The sequence below is a fragment of the Cupressus sempervirens genome, chromosome 9 (assembly GCF_028749045.1).
Source record: "Cupressus sempervirens isolate cs-2001-9-10 chromosome 9, ASM2874904v1, whole genome shotgun sequence".
Lineage (NCBI taxonomy): Eukaryota > Viridiplantae > Streptophyta > Pinopsida > Cupressales > Cupressaceae > Cupressus > Cupressus sempervirens.
The window spans coordinates 703877192-703897332 of NC_143126.1; the positions used below are offsets into that span (position 1 = coordinate 703877192).

The 20141-nt window shown below is 35.1% G+C and overlaps 1 pseudogene; it reads right to left on the reverse strand.

Annotated features, from left to right (window-relative positions):
* Window positions 1-817: 817 nt before the first annotated feature.
* LOC149540667 (calmodulin-binding protein 60 D-like) overlaps window positions 818-20141 on the reverse strand; it is a 95957-nt pseudogene continuing 76633 nt past the window's right edge.

Sequence of the window (20141 nt, forward strand, 5' to 3'; positions counted from 1 at the left end):
GGAAAGAAGCAATAAATTGTTAGATAAATCAACTTCCACAAGATTTCAAGGAGAATAACTCAATGCAACCAATAAACCCATATCAAATTAAGCTTAAAACTAAAATACTTGATCTTTTAAGTTTCGAATAACTTCAATCAGCAACTTATCAGTGGCAACTATCCTCACCCTCCTTATGAATGTATCTTTGCTAAATCTTCCTGCCTAACAATTATAAGCAGTGTATAGATCTAGTCTTATGCGCATTTTCTCTTGAAACTATAACACTACCTCAATGACAACATAAACTCTGATAAACAATGATCTACCTTGTACACATTGTATTGATGTTCCAATAATTTTATTTTAGCCGTGGGAAGAAATTTTCTGATGATAGACGGTAACTCCATAAATGGCATGTTCCCCGTGCTGGGATTTCACACAGGTTCTCTTCCAGGTGCCTCTACCTTATATTGGTTTTCTTTGTTTGTGTTTGTGCATGGCTCCTAGAAACCAATTAAGAAAGTACGTGCTTAATAAGCCACCTGTGGGAAAGCTCTTACAAAAAATAAGTATGTGACACATATTAATCAACATAATTATGAAATTAGACCATTTTAGATTACCATCTCATAAATAGAAAATCCATTAGCTACATGATCATCACTCCTCACATTTTTGCAAACATCAGAAGTAGATTCACTTGCTCCCAATCCATCTGAACAAGTTGTAACATTCAAAATAAGTTATTACTGTGGGTAAACAAAACATACAACTATCTAGATTGCAGATTGCTTAGCATAATTGAGATGGTATTAAAAAGTACAATTCAATAATACTAGAAGAATGGTGAGGAGGTTGTCAACTGTGGAGGCCTTAGTGCAAGACGCACCAAGGAATCTATTGATGAAAGGGCATTTTGATGTGGTGGTTTTTGTAATGCTACCTAGTTTGGTGGATTGTAAGAAATGTTGCCATAAGAAAGTTGGTTGGTGGTTGTCATTTGTAAAGGTTGACCTCCATATATTGCAACTGATCTCTCATTGAAACCAGAATTTGTTGAGACACCTACCAAATCTCAAGACATTTTAGCAGATAAAAAAATTTAGAAAACTTATGAACTAGTATGTGTAAATTCTAAATTTCAATGTATAAAAAATTATATCGCTTCATCTATGTCATCGGTTTTGTTGACGTACCACCTCCAATCAACCCAGCATTAGCTGAAGCTTGAGAAAGTTGCATCCCAACTGGTTCAGAACTCCTTGAAGCTTGTTGGCTATAAGCATTAGCATATTGTATGGTGGGTAAGGAAGATTCTTGGCAAGAACTACTACCTTTCTTGTTTGACTTTAGATTAAGCAATGCCTTCCCATCATATTCTACAACAGACAACCAGTTATCATATGCTTTCTTCACTAATGCATCAACAGAAACCTGCCACAACAACATATGACATCATCATAAGTACATTCTATTCAATGTCCATGCATAAAACATGCTTCAATGTGCAAATAAAGATACCTTCTTAGAATCAGAGAGTGATTCAGCTAGATAATATTGTTGATTTGAAATAAGACCACTCAGTTCATAGACATTATTGAAGATAACCCCAACATTTTGTGTCTCATCAATGTAGTAGACATACAATTTTCCACTAAGGACACAAGTTTTTGCATGCTCTATTGTACTCTCCCACATCTTGTTTGACATACTACTTCCAAATATCTACATCAAATCCAAAAAATATCAGCTATAGCAAGAGCAAATATTCAAATGACATTCACATCTAACTTGACAAATCAAGAACTTACATTTTGTAACTTTTGAGGATCTTTGACAACAAGCCTCAAAAAGTCTTCAACCGTGAAAATACCTGCTTTATTTAGTTTCTTTTGAAATGCTCCATCTTTTCCAATTTTATTTAATCTCCATACATCATCACTTAATGCTGGGGGATAGTGTTTCTTATACACTAAGAGCAAACCAAAATTTAAATCAATTAATGAAAAAAAGATTCCAATTAATGCCTACCAACTTTTATCTAACTAGCTACCCCTCAATATTAACCATCAGAGATTAAAAGAATTTTTTATTTACTCTATGTAATCTAAGCAAAAAAGAAAAAATTGAAGGCAAATAACTCACATTCACCCCTATGATCTTTAACATTGAAGGCTTCTGTTTTAGCCTCATGAATATGGATGCCTTCATAGTAACCTGATGCAACTTTTAATCTAAGTTTGAACTTCCTGCGCCTTATTCAACTTGAATTATCAGTAAAGATCAATTCTCCAATAGTACCAACACCTTCCTTCAATTTAATTTGCAAATCACCATTTAGTAAAGGCCTCTTCCCATACCGCTCCTTGACTTCATGACTCTCAAAATCCTCTTGTGTCCAATCATCTTCATCTTCATTGTTATAGTCTCCTTCCAAGACTATAATATCTAATTTTGCAAATGCCTTAGGCCCTGATGTAACAACCCAATTTGTGTCTGCGTCCAACAAAACAACATGAATACAACACTCTGCTCTCCCTCTACCCTTGCACCTATGAAAAGAGGGAGTGATAATCTTGTCTTGAAATGTAGTTGCAGGTTTCTTCAATCAGGACCTTCTATGAGTTTTGGAGAAGCCTTGCATTTAATTAATAGACATGGTAAATGTCAGCCCAAATGAACAAAATAATAATGAAAATATATGTACCATAATAATTCAACAAAACAAAAAGTGCATCAATAATTGCAAAATCAGTAAAAAAAAAACACAAATTACTGAGGAAATTTGGAACTCCATTTTCTCTAATCAATTGAAATAGATAGTAACTATTTGGCCTTTGGACAAGCTTTAAATATTAGTTGTATCATGAGTTTCTAAGCATGATACACAAAGCACCTGAAAAACATTAACATGGAATAATTTACAAGATCTCTTGTATTGAACAATATCTAACTAAATTATTGTATTGATCTTAGCCTACTCCCTTTGTTCTAGGAGAAAATGGGAGACCAAGGATCTCATAACAACATCAGCTCTCATTTCTAGCTAATACAACTCCATCATAAGCTTAGTTATTACCTGTAGAAAATGTGGTGGTAATGCAACAATGTAAATCCTCTCCAAACCTAACTCCCAAATCTGATAGCATCTATTATGACAGCAGTTGCAACACCATTCCTAGGAAATGAAAATACAGAGGAACCTAGCTAGAATTTTCCCAAGTGGCATATATAATTGTTACTGCTAAGCCATGTGTTGCCCTCCTATTTATATATTAGTCAATAGTACCATTCTTTATGATACTAAGTGGAAGTTATCAACTTAGTGAACTAGTCTAGCTTAGACATAGAATAGGAGGATAGCTCAATCATGCATAGTACATTGGACCTCTCTGATCTTAAGAAAAATTATCACATGATAAAACTTCAAACATTGTTTTTATAGTTCTCACTTCAGTGCCTAACTGCTCATTTATTAATCTTTCCCCTAGCCTTTACAGTTCTTGGCCTGTCATTCAAACCAAAGCTCCCATGATAGCACATTATATTCATTTCCACACTTAGTTCTAGATCTCTTTGAGTCTAGGTGAGTCCCAATTACTCTTCAAGAACTCACTTAGACCAATAGTAATTTTCAACTCAAGGTACTTTAAATGAAATTTTTCTCACAATCAGTTTGTTGGAATGTTCACCCAAAGTGGACTTCTCTAGGATGTAAATGTCTCTTCTTGTAGTGTTGTACTCTTTGATTTCCTTACATTTCCTTATTAATTCATGCTTGATTAAGATCACAGATGTGTCCCTAGCATCTTTGGGGCATCCCCATTATAGAGACATTCTGAGGGTAGGGGGTGCCTATGGGACATCCTGAAACTTGGGGAGATCCCAGAGTGGGGTCATCTGTGCTTCATTAAAAAAATGTGTCCACATGCAATCAGCTAAGCAGGTCCTGATCTTGACTCTTGCCTATAAATAGTATAATTTTCCTTTTTAGATAAAAAGTTGATTCCTTGACCTTTGCTATAATATTTAGAATTGGTATGTGTTCAAAGAAGACCAGCCTAGATGTAGGTGATCAGATCTAGGTTAGTTATGAGATTGGTTGATATGTCTTGACCTGACTTGTGATTGTCCTATTGCTCACTGCCAAATATCAGTCAATCAAGTAACCCCTAACAATAGGTGTTTTGGCTTTTTGAGAAAAAAGTTGAAAATTATTGATGTGTACAATGGATTGGATGGGACCTTATTAGAAGAAATAGTTGATTGTGGTAATGGCCCTACATTTATACCTAAGATTAATTTTTAGTTTTTTCTTTTTTCTTTTTAGCAATGGATGTATGTAGTTGTTAATGCATTTTCTTATGTTGGTGCCTGCTGCACTCACTTGTTTTAAGTTTTCGAACTAGAATATATTATAGCAACAAAGAAATAAAAACTCTCAATAGGAGAACAGAGAACACACAAAAATTATCCTGGACAAAACCCTCCTTACTGTGGGAAACAACTGATCCCACCAAAAGTTAGATCATTTTTTATCATTGCAAGACAAATTACAAAATCTCTGCTCCCTTACAATGTATTCACTACTCAATGATCACTCATTTATCAGAGTTAATAATAAACAACAGAGTATTGCTGCTAAGAAATCACAATAAACAAATATATAGAATGTGACACTACTATAAATGCATGAAACTTAGATAGAGCATGATAGCTGCTCATACACAGAGCAAAGATATTACACAATACTCAAAAAAACTAATGATTGGACTAACACGATACAAGAATGACCTCTAAGTAGACCACCCCATGATGGATGTGCAATGTGCCTGCCACTTGGGGCCAGGAGGGTGAGTGTTGGCTCTTGAGCTTAGATAGAAGGAATTTCGGACCCCCTATTGCAATTTCCTTTCCAACCTCTAAAATGATTGATTGTTGGAGAAATCATAACTCATAAGAGGATGATAAGGAGACATGAATAGGGAGGGCAGACACAAGCACCCTACTAGGTAGAACACCTTGTGCTAGATGTTCAACATTTGTGTCACTTGGAGCCAAGAAAGAGTGTTCACTCTTGGGTTTAATTTGAGGATTTCTTTGGGCCAACCTATCATGCTCCCTTGTTCAAACCCTAAAGATTGAATACCAAAACTGAATAAGGTGACCTAAATAAGAGGGCATAAACAAGAATCCCTAGGTAGATGACCAAATGATGGATGTCCAATGTGTCTACCACTTGGCTCAAGAGGGTGCGTCTTTGCTCTTGGGATTAATATGAGGATTTATTGGGCCAACCTATCATGCTCTCTCATCAAAACCCTATTGATTTGATTAAGGTGACCTGAATAGGGAGGGCAAGGACAAGTATCCTACAAGGTAGACTACCCATGATAGATGTCCACTGTGACTAGCACTTAAGCCAAGGGGTATGATATATCCACTGTTGTGCTTAGTGTGAGGATTACTTTGAGGTAACCTATCATGATCCCTCATTCAAAACCTATTGCAATAAATAGAATAGCAACCTTAGGAACAAATGTCACTCCACATTAAATTTTCAGCAGTATGAGGAGAAATAGAAAAAATACCAAATAACCAACATATGAGATAATTAAACTGAGTGAAAATCCACAATTGAAGGAACCTTGAAGACATTTATTGATCTTACTTTGCAAGAATAACATAAGAAGTGACCTTATTTAAGAGATGATTGTTTTGAATAAAACTCACATCAACAATATGCAGCCTACCCTGCCCACTATTTCTTCACGATATAAAGAACACACCTCTTTCACCAAACAAAATCACTTGATAGCTCATTCCTCATAGCTTGATGATTACTCCTTTTTGTGTGAGGTTCATACACAACATTGGATCATTGAAATATTCCAAAATAAATAGAAGTCTCCAACAATTGGTGATGACATGAATATTGTTCACAATATGTAGGAATTAAATTCTCCTCTACTCATAATCTCTGAGGAAAATAACAAGAGTTTTGAAATGCAGACAGATAGTTCATCACACTAGCCAGACCATACTGTACAGGGCACTACTCCCCTGCTGCGGCCTTTGTCACCCAACTTTTATTTAGAAATACCATCCATAATTCTATTTCAATAGGTAATACCCAATACTGTGTGCCCATTATGAATCCCATTGGGAAAACATCACTACAAATATACAAGCAACCTCGCTAATTTGGGATATAGTTTTGCAAATTTCATTTCATTTCATTCGCTCTTTAATATTTACAAATTAGGGCTTTGGAGGTGATCAATGTCTGAAACATTATACATGACTTACGATCTATGACATCTAGCTTTTCTATTCTATTCAGCTTATTGTTTTGAAGGTAATGAGTCTCATTTCCCCTATGGTGCTTAACAGACTTTCTCATCCAAATTGTTTGCCTTTTTCTTCAAAACATAGGATTTTGCACTGAACATGCACTAAGGCCCAAGTACTTACAACTTTGACATTGGTGAGATAGTCTTTCCCAAGTAACCTTCATCTAGGTATCTAACAGATAGGAGATAGAGTGCTGACATTTGCAACATAGTGTCCATGTCCTTAAAGGAACCCAAAATTATGTGCATGTCCATGTATCAACTCAAAAAAATAAATCATAATGTATGTACACATATTGATAATGACCAACATAGTTGTAACAAGTAAACCACAACTAAGAATGCTAATAGCCAAACTACGAGCCACTTGATGTTGCCAAGAATTGAAATATTTGGGAATGAGGAAGGATTCGTACAAAAACCTAAATTCATGATCTATCTATGTATTGATGCATGCACACATATTTCTATGTATATAGAAGCACATCAAGGATAACATTTCCAAAATTGACAAGCCTATCAGTTTTGGCAGAACATCAAAAATCAAGGGATGAGGACAATCCCAAAGGAAACCCAAAATGAAAACATGCCCTAGTCATCAACCTTCAAATAAAATAACCACCACACGTCTATATATCAGCAATAGAAAAACTAAAATGTCCAATAAGATAAGTACACCAAGACTAGAATACAAGTACCAAATTATACATTCACTTGGCTATAATTTTGATATCAAGAGAAGAGACACAATCCTTATTGATGCATGCATAATGCACACATCTTTATAAAAATTTATGTGCACATTAAGAATTTAAAGACCAAAGTTAACAAACAATAGATTGTGATATTGCTATCAAGATTTAACTGTATAGTTTTTGAGTCAAACTCATTGAGGAACCTCTATAGTTAAGCACGATCAAGCTGGAGAAGTACTAGGATGGGTGACCTCTTAGAAGTCCCAGTGGTTCACCTCTATGAGCATCACCTAGATCCAATGAGTGCTAAGTGTTCCATTTATTCTCACAAGAGATGGAACTGTGTGAATCACTACTCATGAAACATAGGTCAATGAGTTTGACTCAAAAACTACACAGTTAAATCCTGATAGCAAAATCACAAATTTGACTTACTATGGAAAATATCTCATACTTATTAAACAATAAATTGCATGGTCTACCACAACATCAAATATCAAGGGATAAGGACAATCCTAATGGAATCCAAATCAACACAATCAACCTGTTAGCAACCTATTGAGATAATAATCATCCCATTGATACATATATCAGCAACCAGTATGTTACAATTACCAATAAAATAAATGCATCAAGAATATATATACATTGAAACTAGAATGTCAAATACCTATATTTCCCACACACAATAGTTCCCACACACATGCATATATCAATAACCAATCAATTAATCAAATTAGTAGAGTAAAAATAATTTCATGAAGTCTATGAATTTAAATACCTAAAGAAACAAGCCAACCGACTGCCATAACATCAAATGATACAAGGAAAAATCCTTACAAATACCCCAAGTCTATGGATACATCCATATACATGTACACACAATAATTGGACCTATTTGCACACACATAAAAATTAAAAATCAAAACATAGACATACATGCTGAAAATTCAAACACTCAAATTAATAGTACAAATGACTTGTATATACGAGGAGTAATCCTTTTAAAAACCAAAATCGATGCACATATACATGTACCCATGCATATACACAATAATCTTGCCGCCTTACAATTACACTTAACTAAAAATTCAAACACGAGAAATGAACAGAGCAATTGACATATATGCTTGTACACACAAATTGAAGATCCAACAACCAAAATAAATAGGGCAATTGACTGTGCTAGAACTCTAGATATCAATGAATAAGAAACAAGCATTACATATACCCAAATCAACACTACATCCATCTTTAGCTATAAATGGATAATAAGCAATGCTAGTGAATACCCAAATCAACATGACATCCATGGAAATTTGTATAAATATCTAAAATGAATACATTCAAAAAACACTCAATCAGGCACCCACCTTCACATCATTTGCCTAAAAATATATGAACATGAAATATCCAATGAACAACCCAGTTGGAATGCCAAATCCAAATCCAATAAGACTCAAAATAGTACTGAAAAAACCCATCACCCCGAGCTAGACTTCTTCAATTATAACTTAAATTCACAATATTTGTTATGTAAACAACAAAGAACACACAATTGGTCCCAAATATTATGTTTCAAAATGAAAATATGTGGAAATTCTCAAGATTTTAATATTGCATACTTCTCAAACCCAATGTTACTGTCCATTACTCTCAAGCATCTACCTAAATTGAAAGATAACAAACTCATGGTTATTGTTGACCAATACTCATCCATGCCTTTTTGTTTAAAGTGGAATGAAATGTTTACAATGTAAGATATAAGAAAAGATATGAGCCAATCATGCTAACCATTTGACAGAACACCTTTGCAAAGATCAACTTGAGTGTGATGAAGTGACCAATCAAGATGAAAAAACAACAGAAGTAAAGTCTTTAATGAACAATGTATTTTAATACATGGAAATAATATGACTATTATCTACATAATGGTTTAGTGAAGCATTTTCTAATTATTTAGCCTTCCACCAACATACTCTTAAGAATATTAACCTTCCACCATAGATGATAATTAGTCTCTAGATAGAATTAAATGTACAGTTATAGTAATAATTGTCATCTTACACCCACAATAACCAAAACTGTTACAATACCAATTATTCAACCACAATCGATTCATGTAAGCATTAGGCCTTAGACCATTGGTAAAGAAAATGGTAAGAAATAAAATATGGTTAACTTTCATTACTTAAAAATATTTTAAGTTTAGTCTCAAAACAAATAGGAGCTCCCATATCAAGTTGTTCAGATGGTGCCTCAATGGCCCAGTATTTAACATCACAGATAATAATAAGGAATGGTAAAGCAATAAAACCTGATAACCCATTTTTTAAAATTCTTTTAATGAAATAAAGGATATACATTACAAGTAGACTATCCTCAAAAGTAGAGAGAATGTTGTTCAGGTCTTGGCATACTGGTAAAACATAGAATCATCTCGTTGGATCATTATAAAGGTACTTTTTCAATATAGAGGGTAGATAAAAACATCCAAATTTTTAATCACTATCCTAAGATCTAGAATGCTCTTTGAATATGAAAATAACATCTACAAACTTGATATTTTCCAGCAAACTCTACCCTCTTTTATTAGCCATAATGTTCATGCCATTTTTGTAGAATTTAGATACTAGCTTGCAATTTTATATTCTATTTTTTGATGTAGTCACTCACAAGACAGAGAAAAATACAATCCTCCATATTTTTCAATTCTTTTCTTGTATAAGAATTTGAGTTTTCATTTCTTAAACTAATTTTATCATGTTGTTTTGAACTACATAGCCAGAAAATGACTTTTAACTTCCATAATATTTGACAATGTCTTTGCCATATTTCATTTTATAGGTAATAGTTTCTAGTAATGACAATTCATCTCTCAATCAACACAAGGCAAAATATGGTTTAGGTTTGATACAAAAGCCATACACTTAGCACAACCATCTCTTCGAATAATCTTGATTCTAGATCATAGAGTGCACAAACATCCAAATAACTTACATCAGAGGATGGGTGTATGTGGAGGGTGGGGTTAATGAGCTGCCCATAGTGGTAGATTTAACCCAAGAGGATTCATTTAGGTGGTATAACTATAAACACAAAAGCCTATGAATTCCTTTTTGTAAACATGTACTTTTGAAGATGGTAGCCCTGAATCTGTTTTGCTGATATGGTATGAGTTAAAAGTTTGGATTTTAGAAACAAGTTGTCTTTGCAATGGTTATCATCAATATTTTGTCAACCTAAACAATGTGTCAACCACATCAGTAATATTTTGTTGCAAGGAAAAAAACATTTAACCTGATTATCATTTCCACCTGATGCAAGCTCCTGATTATCATATGACCATTTCAGCCCACATAACTATGAACCAATATAAAAGTAGGCCATGACTCAATTTTCATTTGTAAATAATGTGATTGGAACTTAAATGCCATAATAAATGGAGATTTATATATACAAGCAAATCTCTAGTCACTTTGTCAATATTATAGGTTTACCTCTGACTTATGGCCTATAAGCTTGTTGACAAAGTCATCTTGAGCACGAATATCATGTTGAAGAATGTTTCGATCCCTGCTTCCTGAAGATAATATGTTGGAACTCCAAGATAATGCCCCCTACTCGAAACCTCACATTTTAATAGGATCTACTTCCCACAAAAACATGTCATCCAATAAATTTCTATTTTAGGCATTTCATTAAGTTTCTTGCATTGGTTTACAAGAGTTGTCAATCTCTCACCTAATATTTGTACAAAGAAAAATAGGATCAAAACATATTCCAGCTGTAGTAACTTTCACAAGTGGAACTTAAATGAAAGTTCAAGAGAAAATGAAGTTTACAATACACAAGTAAGGAAAAAATTAATATTTTTGTGACTTTTCCAATTAGATGATTCCAACCCTTTTCTTATTCCTTAAACATCTGTCAAGTTGTAATACATTCCAAAATATATTGTCCAAAGTTGCTCAAATTTCTTTAGTTTTCCAAAATGACATGTAGTGCTTGCAAACAATATGTTATTCAATAAAAGCGACCGTATAATAGCTTTTAGTTCTTGAACTATGAAATGCAAATATAGCTAGCTATTTTAGTTTGACAAAACATATTCAACCCCTAAGTTTTATTTTAGAGAAAGAAATAGTAAGAAATTTGAAAAGACCCCCTAGATTAAACAATTATCCAAATGAGGGAAAACCACAATCTAGGAAATGAAATAATTGGCCCTATTGAAATTATCCATGCCATGTTTACTCTGGAAAGTAGCCAAAATTTTATTTGAAATAAATTTTATTTTAGCATTGAAAATTTAGTCACAAAATATCCATAATACATGAGGAAAAACTTGTGCAATCTTCCCTCCTATATAACACCCTCTCTAATATCAGAAACGTAAAAATAATTAAAAATTAAAAATTACAAGTACTGGACAAAAAATATAATCATATAATAATAAAATGAGTCAAAACCTAAGATCATGATAGTCCATCTACTGAGAAATCAATCTACGTCTATTATATTTGCAATCTAAAAATTGGGTACTCGACTATTTTTAAAATTCTATGAAATGTAATTTGGAAAACAACAGAATGCAACCCTAAAATTAATAGTACCATTAGAAGCACTTACCTGTGAAGCCAATTCAAAAAAGTATCCCAAACACCCATTGTGAATAGGTCACAGTGTTGTCGATTCCTCCTAGAGAACTAAAATTATACTCCTTCCAGCAATTACAAGAGACTTGATTTAAGATTAATTCAGGATATTGGATGTAATCCCCTCATGAATTTATAAAGTGAATTATAGTAGGAGGAGACACCGAACAAGGTATATTTAAAGAGAAAACAAACAAAATGTTGATGGATTTAATCAATGCCTCCAAACCTAATTAATTGGGTTTTAGATCCACTCTGATCCAAGATAATGCCCCTACTCTAACCCTCCATGGTTCAAACCTTTTTGCACCGAGCAGCATCCTCTTCAGAATATCAAGTTTCCAACTCCAACCATGAGCAAGCTAGGGTAGAAATAGGGGAAGCGTATCAAGTTTCCAACTCCAACTCCAACATAATGGAAATGATCTTGCACACATGAAAAACAACAAATAGGAAATGTTTTTGTTTTTCACATTTTAGCCCCTTGTTGGTCGAAATTTTGACCAACACATTCTGACCTACATGTGTTGGTCAAAATTTTGACCAACACGGGGCTAAAATGTGAAAAAAAGAAATTTTTGCCTTCTACATTCTGACCAACCTAATATTTTTTAGTTGATGGTTGAAAATTTTGGTAGAAAAATGAGGTCAAATGCAGTAGTGTGACCAACAAGATCAAATCCTTGACGAGAAAAAGGCCATGGGGTGATGGTAGGTTGAAGGTCTTGGTCGAGGGTGTGTATCAAATCATCATGCTGCTGATAAGGAATACATCTCTTCACAAAATGATAAGCATCCACTTCCATAGTAGGCCAATAGTAATCTGTTCTTAGGAGCTTTTTTGCTAACATAAGGCCATTGGAATGGGCACCACAAATTCCTTGGTGGACTTCTTCTAACGTTGTTTTGGCTTCATCTGAACTGAGACATTGGAGGCGGGTTCCATCAAAGTGTTTTTAGAAAAGTGTATCACTTAGGATAGTATATCGGGTAGTGCAACAGATGAAGGTTTTGCTTTGATTAGGGGTGAGGGTTATGGGAATGGTTTTGTGACAAAGGTAAGTGAAAATGTGGGCGTACCATGGATATTTAGGACCAAGAATCTCACACACCAGCTTTGAATTAGTTTTCTCATAAGCAAGAGTAAATAGATTCTCAACAAGAAACTCACATTAGGACTATATTCAGGCATGGCATTCATTGAAGCAATGGTGGACATAGCATCCATTGCTTTGTTATTAGTCCTTGGTATCTGATAAAAGACTATGTCTATGAAGTGTTGTTTAAGATCTTCAATAATCCTATGATAAGGCAACAACTTTTCATCCTTGGTTTGGTATTCATCTATAACTTATTTAATGACCAATTGAGAATCACCAAAGACAAAAAGGTTTTTGATATTCCATCTGATAGCTTGACACAACCCTGTGACTAATCCTTCATACTTAGCTATATTGTTTGTGCAAGGGAATGAAATTTTATAAGACTTAGGAATGAGGTCTCCTTGCAGTGTAACAAACAAAATTTTTGCCCCCGATCACTTTTGTGTGAAGGAACCATCAAAAAATCGCTTCCATGGTGTACTAGGGGTAACAGTCATAATGGTGTCATCCAAAAAATCTGCTATAATGGGATGGTCACCTTGAAGAGGAGATTCATCAAGCTGGTCTGCAATTACTTGTCCCTTAATGGCCTTGTGATCCTTATAGACGATGTTGAATTCACTTAAAATTAAGACCTATTTTGTAGCTTGACCAATGAGGAAGGCTTTTGATAGAAAATATTTGAGTGGATCTATCTTGACAATGAGATGTGTAGTATGATTAAGCATATAATGGTGTAGTTTCTGTGTGCAAAAGACTACAACCAAACAAGCTCGCTCAATAGTAGTGTAGTTCAACTCATAGCCAACTAGTGTTCAACTCAGATAGTATATGGCTTGCTCATTTCCTTTGTCATCTAGTTGTGCCAAAAAAGTGCCTAAGGCAACTAAAGTAGTAGAAATATATAGGATCAATGGTCTGCCTACAATTGGAGGAACTAAAATTGGTGGATTAGCCAAGTAGACTTTAAATTGCTCAAATGCTTTCTAACATAGGCAATCCCATTGAAACTTAGTGTCTTTTCAAAGCAAATGTTGTTGTGGGTGAACCTTATTTGATAATTCAGACACAAACTATATGATGGATTGTAATTTGCCTTGAAAAATGCAGAGTTGTTTTAATGTGGCAGGTGGAGGCATTTCCATGATGGCTTTCACTTTGGCAGGATCTACCTCAATACCTCTTCTTGACACAATGTAGCCTAACAACTTGCTTGATTTGACCCCAAAAACACATTTCTTTGGATTAAAGCACACTTTATATTTCTCCAACCTTTCAAAAATGGTGCTGAGCATAGCAATGTGGGAATCATGTGTCTTTGATTTTCCTAGGATGTCATCAACATAGTCCTCCACTATGACATGTAGAAGATCATGGAATATTGTAGTCATTGCGCGTTGTTAAGTGGCACCGGCATTCTTCAAGCCAAAAGGCATGACTTGATAACAAAAGGTTCTCCATGGGGTAGTAAATGCCATTTTATGTTGATCTTCTTCTATAATTTTGATTTGGTTATAACCAGAGAAACCATCCATTAAAGACAACATCTCATGTCCGACAGTCAAACCCATTATGATGTCAATGTTAGGAAGTGGAAAATCATCCTTAGGACATGTGAGATTTAAATCTTGAAAATATGAACAAACATGGATGCCCCCAGATGCTTTTCCTATAGGAACAATGTTGGAGACCCACTCAGGATAATCAATAGGGTGGACAAACTTTGCCTCTAACATTTTCTGCAATTTTGCTTTGACTAAAAGTGCTACTTTAGGATGCATCTTGTGCAACTTTTGCTTCACAGGTTTAATCTTGGGATCTACTGTTAAGTGATGCACAACCAAATATGTGTCTAAACCAGGCATGTCCTTGTATGTCCATGCAAAATTGACTTTACAGTTTTTCAAGAATTTAGTCATTGCCTTTTGTTCTTCAGGACTTAAGGTAGCTGCAATGTAGGTGATTTGTGTATTATCCTCTATACCCAAGTTGATTGGAATTGTGTCCTCATTCAAGATAGATGACATTTTTGGTGGTAAAGATCTAAATGGAAAGTCAACTTCTCCCTCTTCTAGCACCTCTAGGAGGTTTTGACTAGAAGATGCATCCTTTATTTTATCTTTTTCTTCATCCAAAAGTGCCCTAAAAGAGTTTTCACTAGAGGATGTTTCTTTTATTTTTCCATTTTTATTTTATTTTTCACTTTTGCAACTAAGAGAGTTGGCTTGGCTACCAAATTAGGCTTCCTCATTTAATTTGATCTCACATTCATAATCCTAGAGATTCTTAAGGCTAAAGAGTGCCATCACTACTTCGTCAGAGTTACAGATATTGAGAGTTGGCGGTGTGTCCTGAAGGTCCCAATCTATCATGTTAGGGTTGGTGAGAGGTAGGTTGATGGATGAAAGGTCGGCTATGGTAATGGCACAAACATGGTTATCTAGGTCATCCTCAATATATTGGAAGGATACTTTGAAGAATTCCTCCTCTTTAGTCTCAAAATCAGGGTCAACCATACAATAGTTGTTAGCAAAGTACACCTTGGGTTTAATGGAGCCCAAACCACGTCCTTTAGGATAGCTATTAACTTCAAGGGGTTGTCTAATTCCATCTTCTTTAGGTCCAAGACCGGTACCATGATATCCCATGTTTTTGATGATGGGAGGGGCCTTAACATACTTATCTTTGGGTAATTCCACAGGTTCATCTTTTCCATCAAAATATAGCCAATCTAGGATATTAGATTCCATATGTTCATCACTAAGTGAACCCCAATGTTCAAATGTTGTTTTGTTAACTTGCATAGTATCCTTATTTGTAGAAGGTGGTAATTGTGAATGTTTTCCAAAGGAACAAGGGGAGAGTGGTAGTTGTCCAACACATAAGGAATTTTCAAAATTACACTCTCCCATTCCTAAATTAGCAAAACTAACCTTCTTCCCTATAGTATTGACCTTAGCATCTTCTACCTTTTCTTTTTCTTTGTGGGAATTGGAATCATTATTGGATAATTCTAGCACTGTTGTAGAAGGTGATTCCATTATGGCAAGAGGTTTAGGTATAACCTTAGCAAACTCACTAATTGGACAAAAATTTGTTGGTGCACCTTCAAATCTTTAAAAAAAGGAAAAAGGCAAAGGATCACCTGGAATTGTCACTTCTCTTCTTTGGTGAGAAAATTTCAAGCATTGATGATATGCAGATGGTACTGCTTTGAATGTGTGTATCGATGGTTAACCAAGAAAAATGTTATAAGAAAATCCAAGTCTAGGACATGGCATTCAGTATTTATGATAGCTCGCCCGACCTTTAGCAGTAACATAATAACCCCTTTTGATTCTCTTTCTCTTTCATCATATGCTTTGATTGTTATGGTTTTATTAATATCTAGGAGGTCCTATGGAAGTCCCAAGAAATGAATCATCTTCAATGTACAAAGGTTCAAACTGGATTCATTATCTATGAGGACTCTTTTTATCTTATGTCATTGTATAAGGACTTCAATGTGGAGCAAAAAATGTGGTGTTGGTTAGGACCTTGGAAATCTTTGTCTGTGATGACAAGGTGTTATTATGCAGCCAAGTTTCCAATCATGGTAGTGAATTGGGAGGCATTAATGTTTTCAAGAACATGAGACTCTAAAAGAGTAGTCTCCAAAATCTCTTTGTGGATGGGTGACGTTGTTAGGAGCTCTAGAATGGATATTTGTGTATGAGTCTTACCTAACTCCCAGGACAACACATCATAGTGAGAAGCAGGCCTTTGTGAAGTGGATGCCATAGTAAGTGCATGTGGAATTGATGAATTAGTGGGGTTGGGAGTGGCAGCTTGCAAATTAATTCTTCCCTGTCGAGTGGTTGCATCATAATCAACTGCTTGTAGGACAAGGGTATTCACATGAGTGTCTACCTCTTCAATGTGACCACACATGGAGTCAAAACCACATATATTGTTGGTTTCTATTTTACCACACAAGGAGTCAAATCCTGATATGTGGTTAGTAGAATAGTCATAGTGTAATGCATTTGATGTGGAAGCTTGATTTACATTATTCGTGTTGTTGTTTCCATTGTTGTTATTGTCATTGTTGTGGTATGGAAATAGCTTTTGAAATATTTTCAGTTTAGCATTTTTAGAGGATGGTCCTCCTTCTACCTCAATTTCTCCATCATCGACAAGATTTTGAATGAAGACTTTGAGTTTTATACACTTGTTTGTGTCATGTCCTTTGATGCAGTGGTATTTGCAATATTCATTTTCCTTATACCATTTTGATTTGGGTTGATTTTAATCAAAGGGTTGTGTGTTGGGAAATACCATCAAATTGTGATCCACTAGTTTTTGGAATATGGCTTCCAAGGGTTCACAAAAGTTAGTGAACTTCCTGTTGCAATCATAGTCACAGTTGTAATTGCTGTTGGTATTGTTGTTGTTGCGAGGAAAAAATTGTGCTTGGTTGTGAGATTGCTGATTGTTTTGATTTTGATTGTCATGGTTTGAATTGTTGTTGTTCTAGTTATGATAGTTGTTGTTGTTGTTTGTTTCTAGCTTGTAGGTTTTGTACACTTTTAACATCAGTGACACCATCATGTGTGACACCTTTGTTTTTGGACCAAAATTTGGGTTTACTATTGTTGTTTGTGTCATTGTTTGAGGATGATGAGCTATAATGTTTAATGGTACCTTTGTCTAAAAGTCCATTTTCAATGTTCTTTCCTCTCTTGACTAATGTAGCAAAGTCTTCAAGACTAGCCATCTTCATGTGGAAAGACATTTCTGGTATCAAATTTTTGATAAATATATCCACAAGGTGGGAATCCTCAATTTTATAGGGCATGCAATTAGCAAGATGCCTCCACCATTGTAGAAAGTTGGCAAATGTTTCACCGTTTCATTGTTGTGTGTTACACAAATCACTTAGTGAGGCATGATGTTCAATGTTGTAAGAGTATTGTGCTACAAACTTCCCCGTTAAATCATTGAACGAGGTATTGGAACCCTTGGGTAAGTTCATTAGCCACTCTAGTGTGGGGCCTCCAAGATTTCATGTGAAGAGCCTCTTAAGATAATCCTCACTATAGGCTACTTCTTGACACAAAACTGAGAATTCCTTGAGATGTGTAATAGGACATGTTTCTTTAGTGTATTTGTCAAATTTAGGAATCTCAAAGTTTGGTGGGAATGGTATCATGTTAATGGATCTATCAAATGGAAAGGGACAAAATTCCTCAAAAGAGAAATCCTTCACCCCTTTGTTGCTCATGGTATGGACCAAGTTTCTAAGTTCATGCAACTGTTGGGCTAAATCTTGGTTTGGTTGTACTTGTGACTATTGGGAATTCATAAGTCCACCTCCCAAGTTGTAAAGAGTCCCATACATATTGTGAGGTGGTGGAAGAACTCCACTTTAGCCAATGTATTGATATGCAATTGTTGGAATTGGCACAGATGTTTTCACCATACTGGTTGGAATTTGCAAATATGAGGAATACATTGGTTATGTTGGAGTTTCCATCTGTTGAGTAGGCACTTGCCCAATGTTTAAGCATTTTTAAGTTGGACCTGTCATGGTTGACTGTAGAAGACTAGCATTAGTAGTGTTGGGCATAACACTAATGATTTATTGGATATGTTCCACACTTAACTGGAATGCCAATTGTTTGGTGCCACTTGATGTAGATATAACACTAGTTGTCACTGTGGGTCCTTTGCTAGATGCTTGGGTTGTGTTTGGCAATACAGGAGCACCACCCTTCGTAATCTGTCTAAACAAGGTGCTCTCATCAAAACACATAGGGAAATTAACACCATCTTTAACCAAGTTTAGGAAGATCTCAGTCTTGTTTTCCCTAATAGATTTTTCCATCATTTCCACATTGTATGGATCTGCAAGGAATATTCGAACATCATTAGGGATATTGTTGTTGTCAATAGGGTCTTCCTCTTGGTATACTTCTTTGTCATGATTTCCCAGAGTTGTGTTGTGGAAATGATCTTCTGGTTCTTGTGTGGATGTTAAGCTAGGTATGCCAAAGTTAAAACTAGAGGGAAATGCATCCCCCAATGAAGTTGGTAATGGAGGAAAAGGATTCTCCATCTCTTTTTACCTTACTGATTCCAACAAACGAGACATGGGTTTAAATGTGAATCTATTGAATCATGTATGTACCATACAATAGTGACCAAACCAATGGATGGAAGATTGTGGAAGAAAGAGAGGAATGTGAGGGAGAACTACTGAACCTTACATGATGAAAGGGGCCAATAATCTAAATGTAAACAAAAGACCTTGATTTAGCAAATAAAGTGTGATTATAGGCTAAAAGTATCTTTCTCCTACCAAAGATGGTCAAGTGATCTTTAGGCAAGATAGGACACCAAATTGACTACCTGCTATTTAGAGATGGACATGTGATCCCAAATGAGTGATAGATGTTTTCTTGTGGATAAAAGGTCTAGTGTTGTGATCTCAAAAAGTGTTCTTATGCCAAAGTCTTCAGGTTCGAATGATCAAGATCTCTGGAGGAAATTTGCAATTGGAAGACTAGAAATTTGGAAAAATGGGTTTGATGTGGAAAATGAAGGTGTTATGGTCACGTATACGACTAACTCTGGGAACAAAAATCTTAGGTTCACTCTAGGGAAGGTAGACCAATTTGGAAGTTTAGCATTGTACTCAATTCTATCATAACAGTCTTCTTTAACTTCTTCTTTTTGGATGTCTTTGATAGCATATCAAAATTGTTTATCACTGTGTGCTAGGTTTTTACTTTCCTTGTAGGCAAATGGTTTGGACAATTTCACCTTCTTATGTTTGACTTTATCGGTCATGGCAGGAACAAAAAAAAACCTAGTTTCAAGCACAAACTGTAACTAGACTCCACCAATTTCAAATGCTAGACCAATATAGAATTCTTGAAAATAACCATGAGTCAAGAGGACCCACTTACCACTATTTCACTCATTGAAAGTTTAGCTCACAATTTCACTCATTTTTGCACTTGTTTGATGTTTGGTTTTGATTTTGAATTTTTAAACAATCAAGCACACAAAATACATCAACAATCCTAATAAGGCTGCCACCAGGATGTACAAGGATTATCTAGAGGGTGTCCTCAATATATGCAAGGTATGTGAGGCCCAAATCTATAGATGAAAGAAAATAATACCACACAGCTGGGGGGAGACGGTAACTCAAAATTTTTCCTTTACTTCCCAAAGGTATAAAGTTCTTTGGGGCTTAGCCAAGAGTGACAAATTTTACTTCCAGGAGAGGTGTCTTTTGATTCAACTCTTGATTCTTATACTTCGTCAAAACACTTGAGTTGTGGTCATCCCAAGGGGTGATGA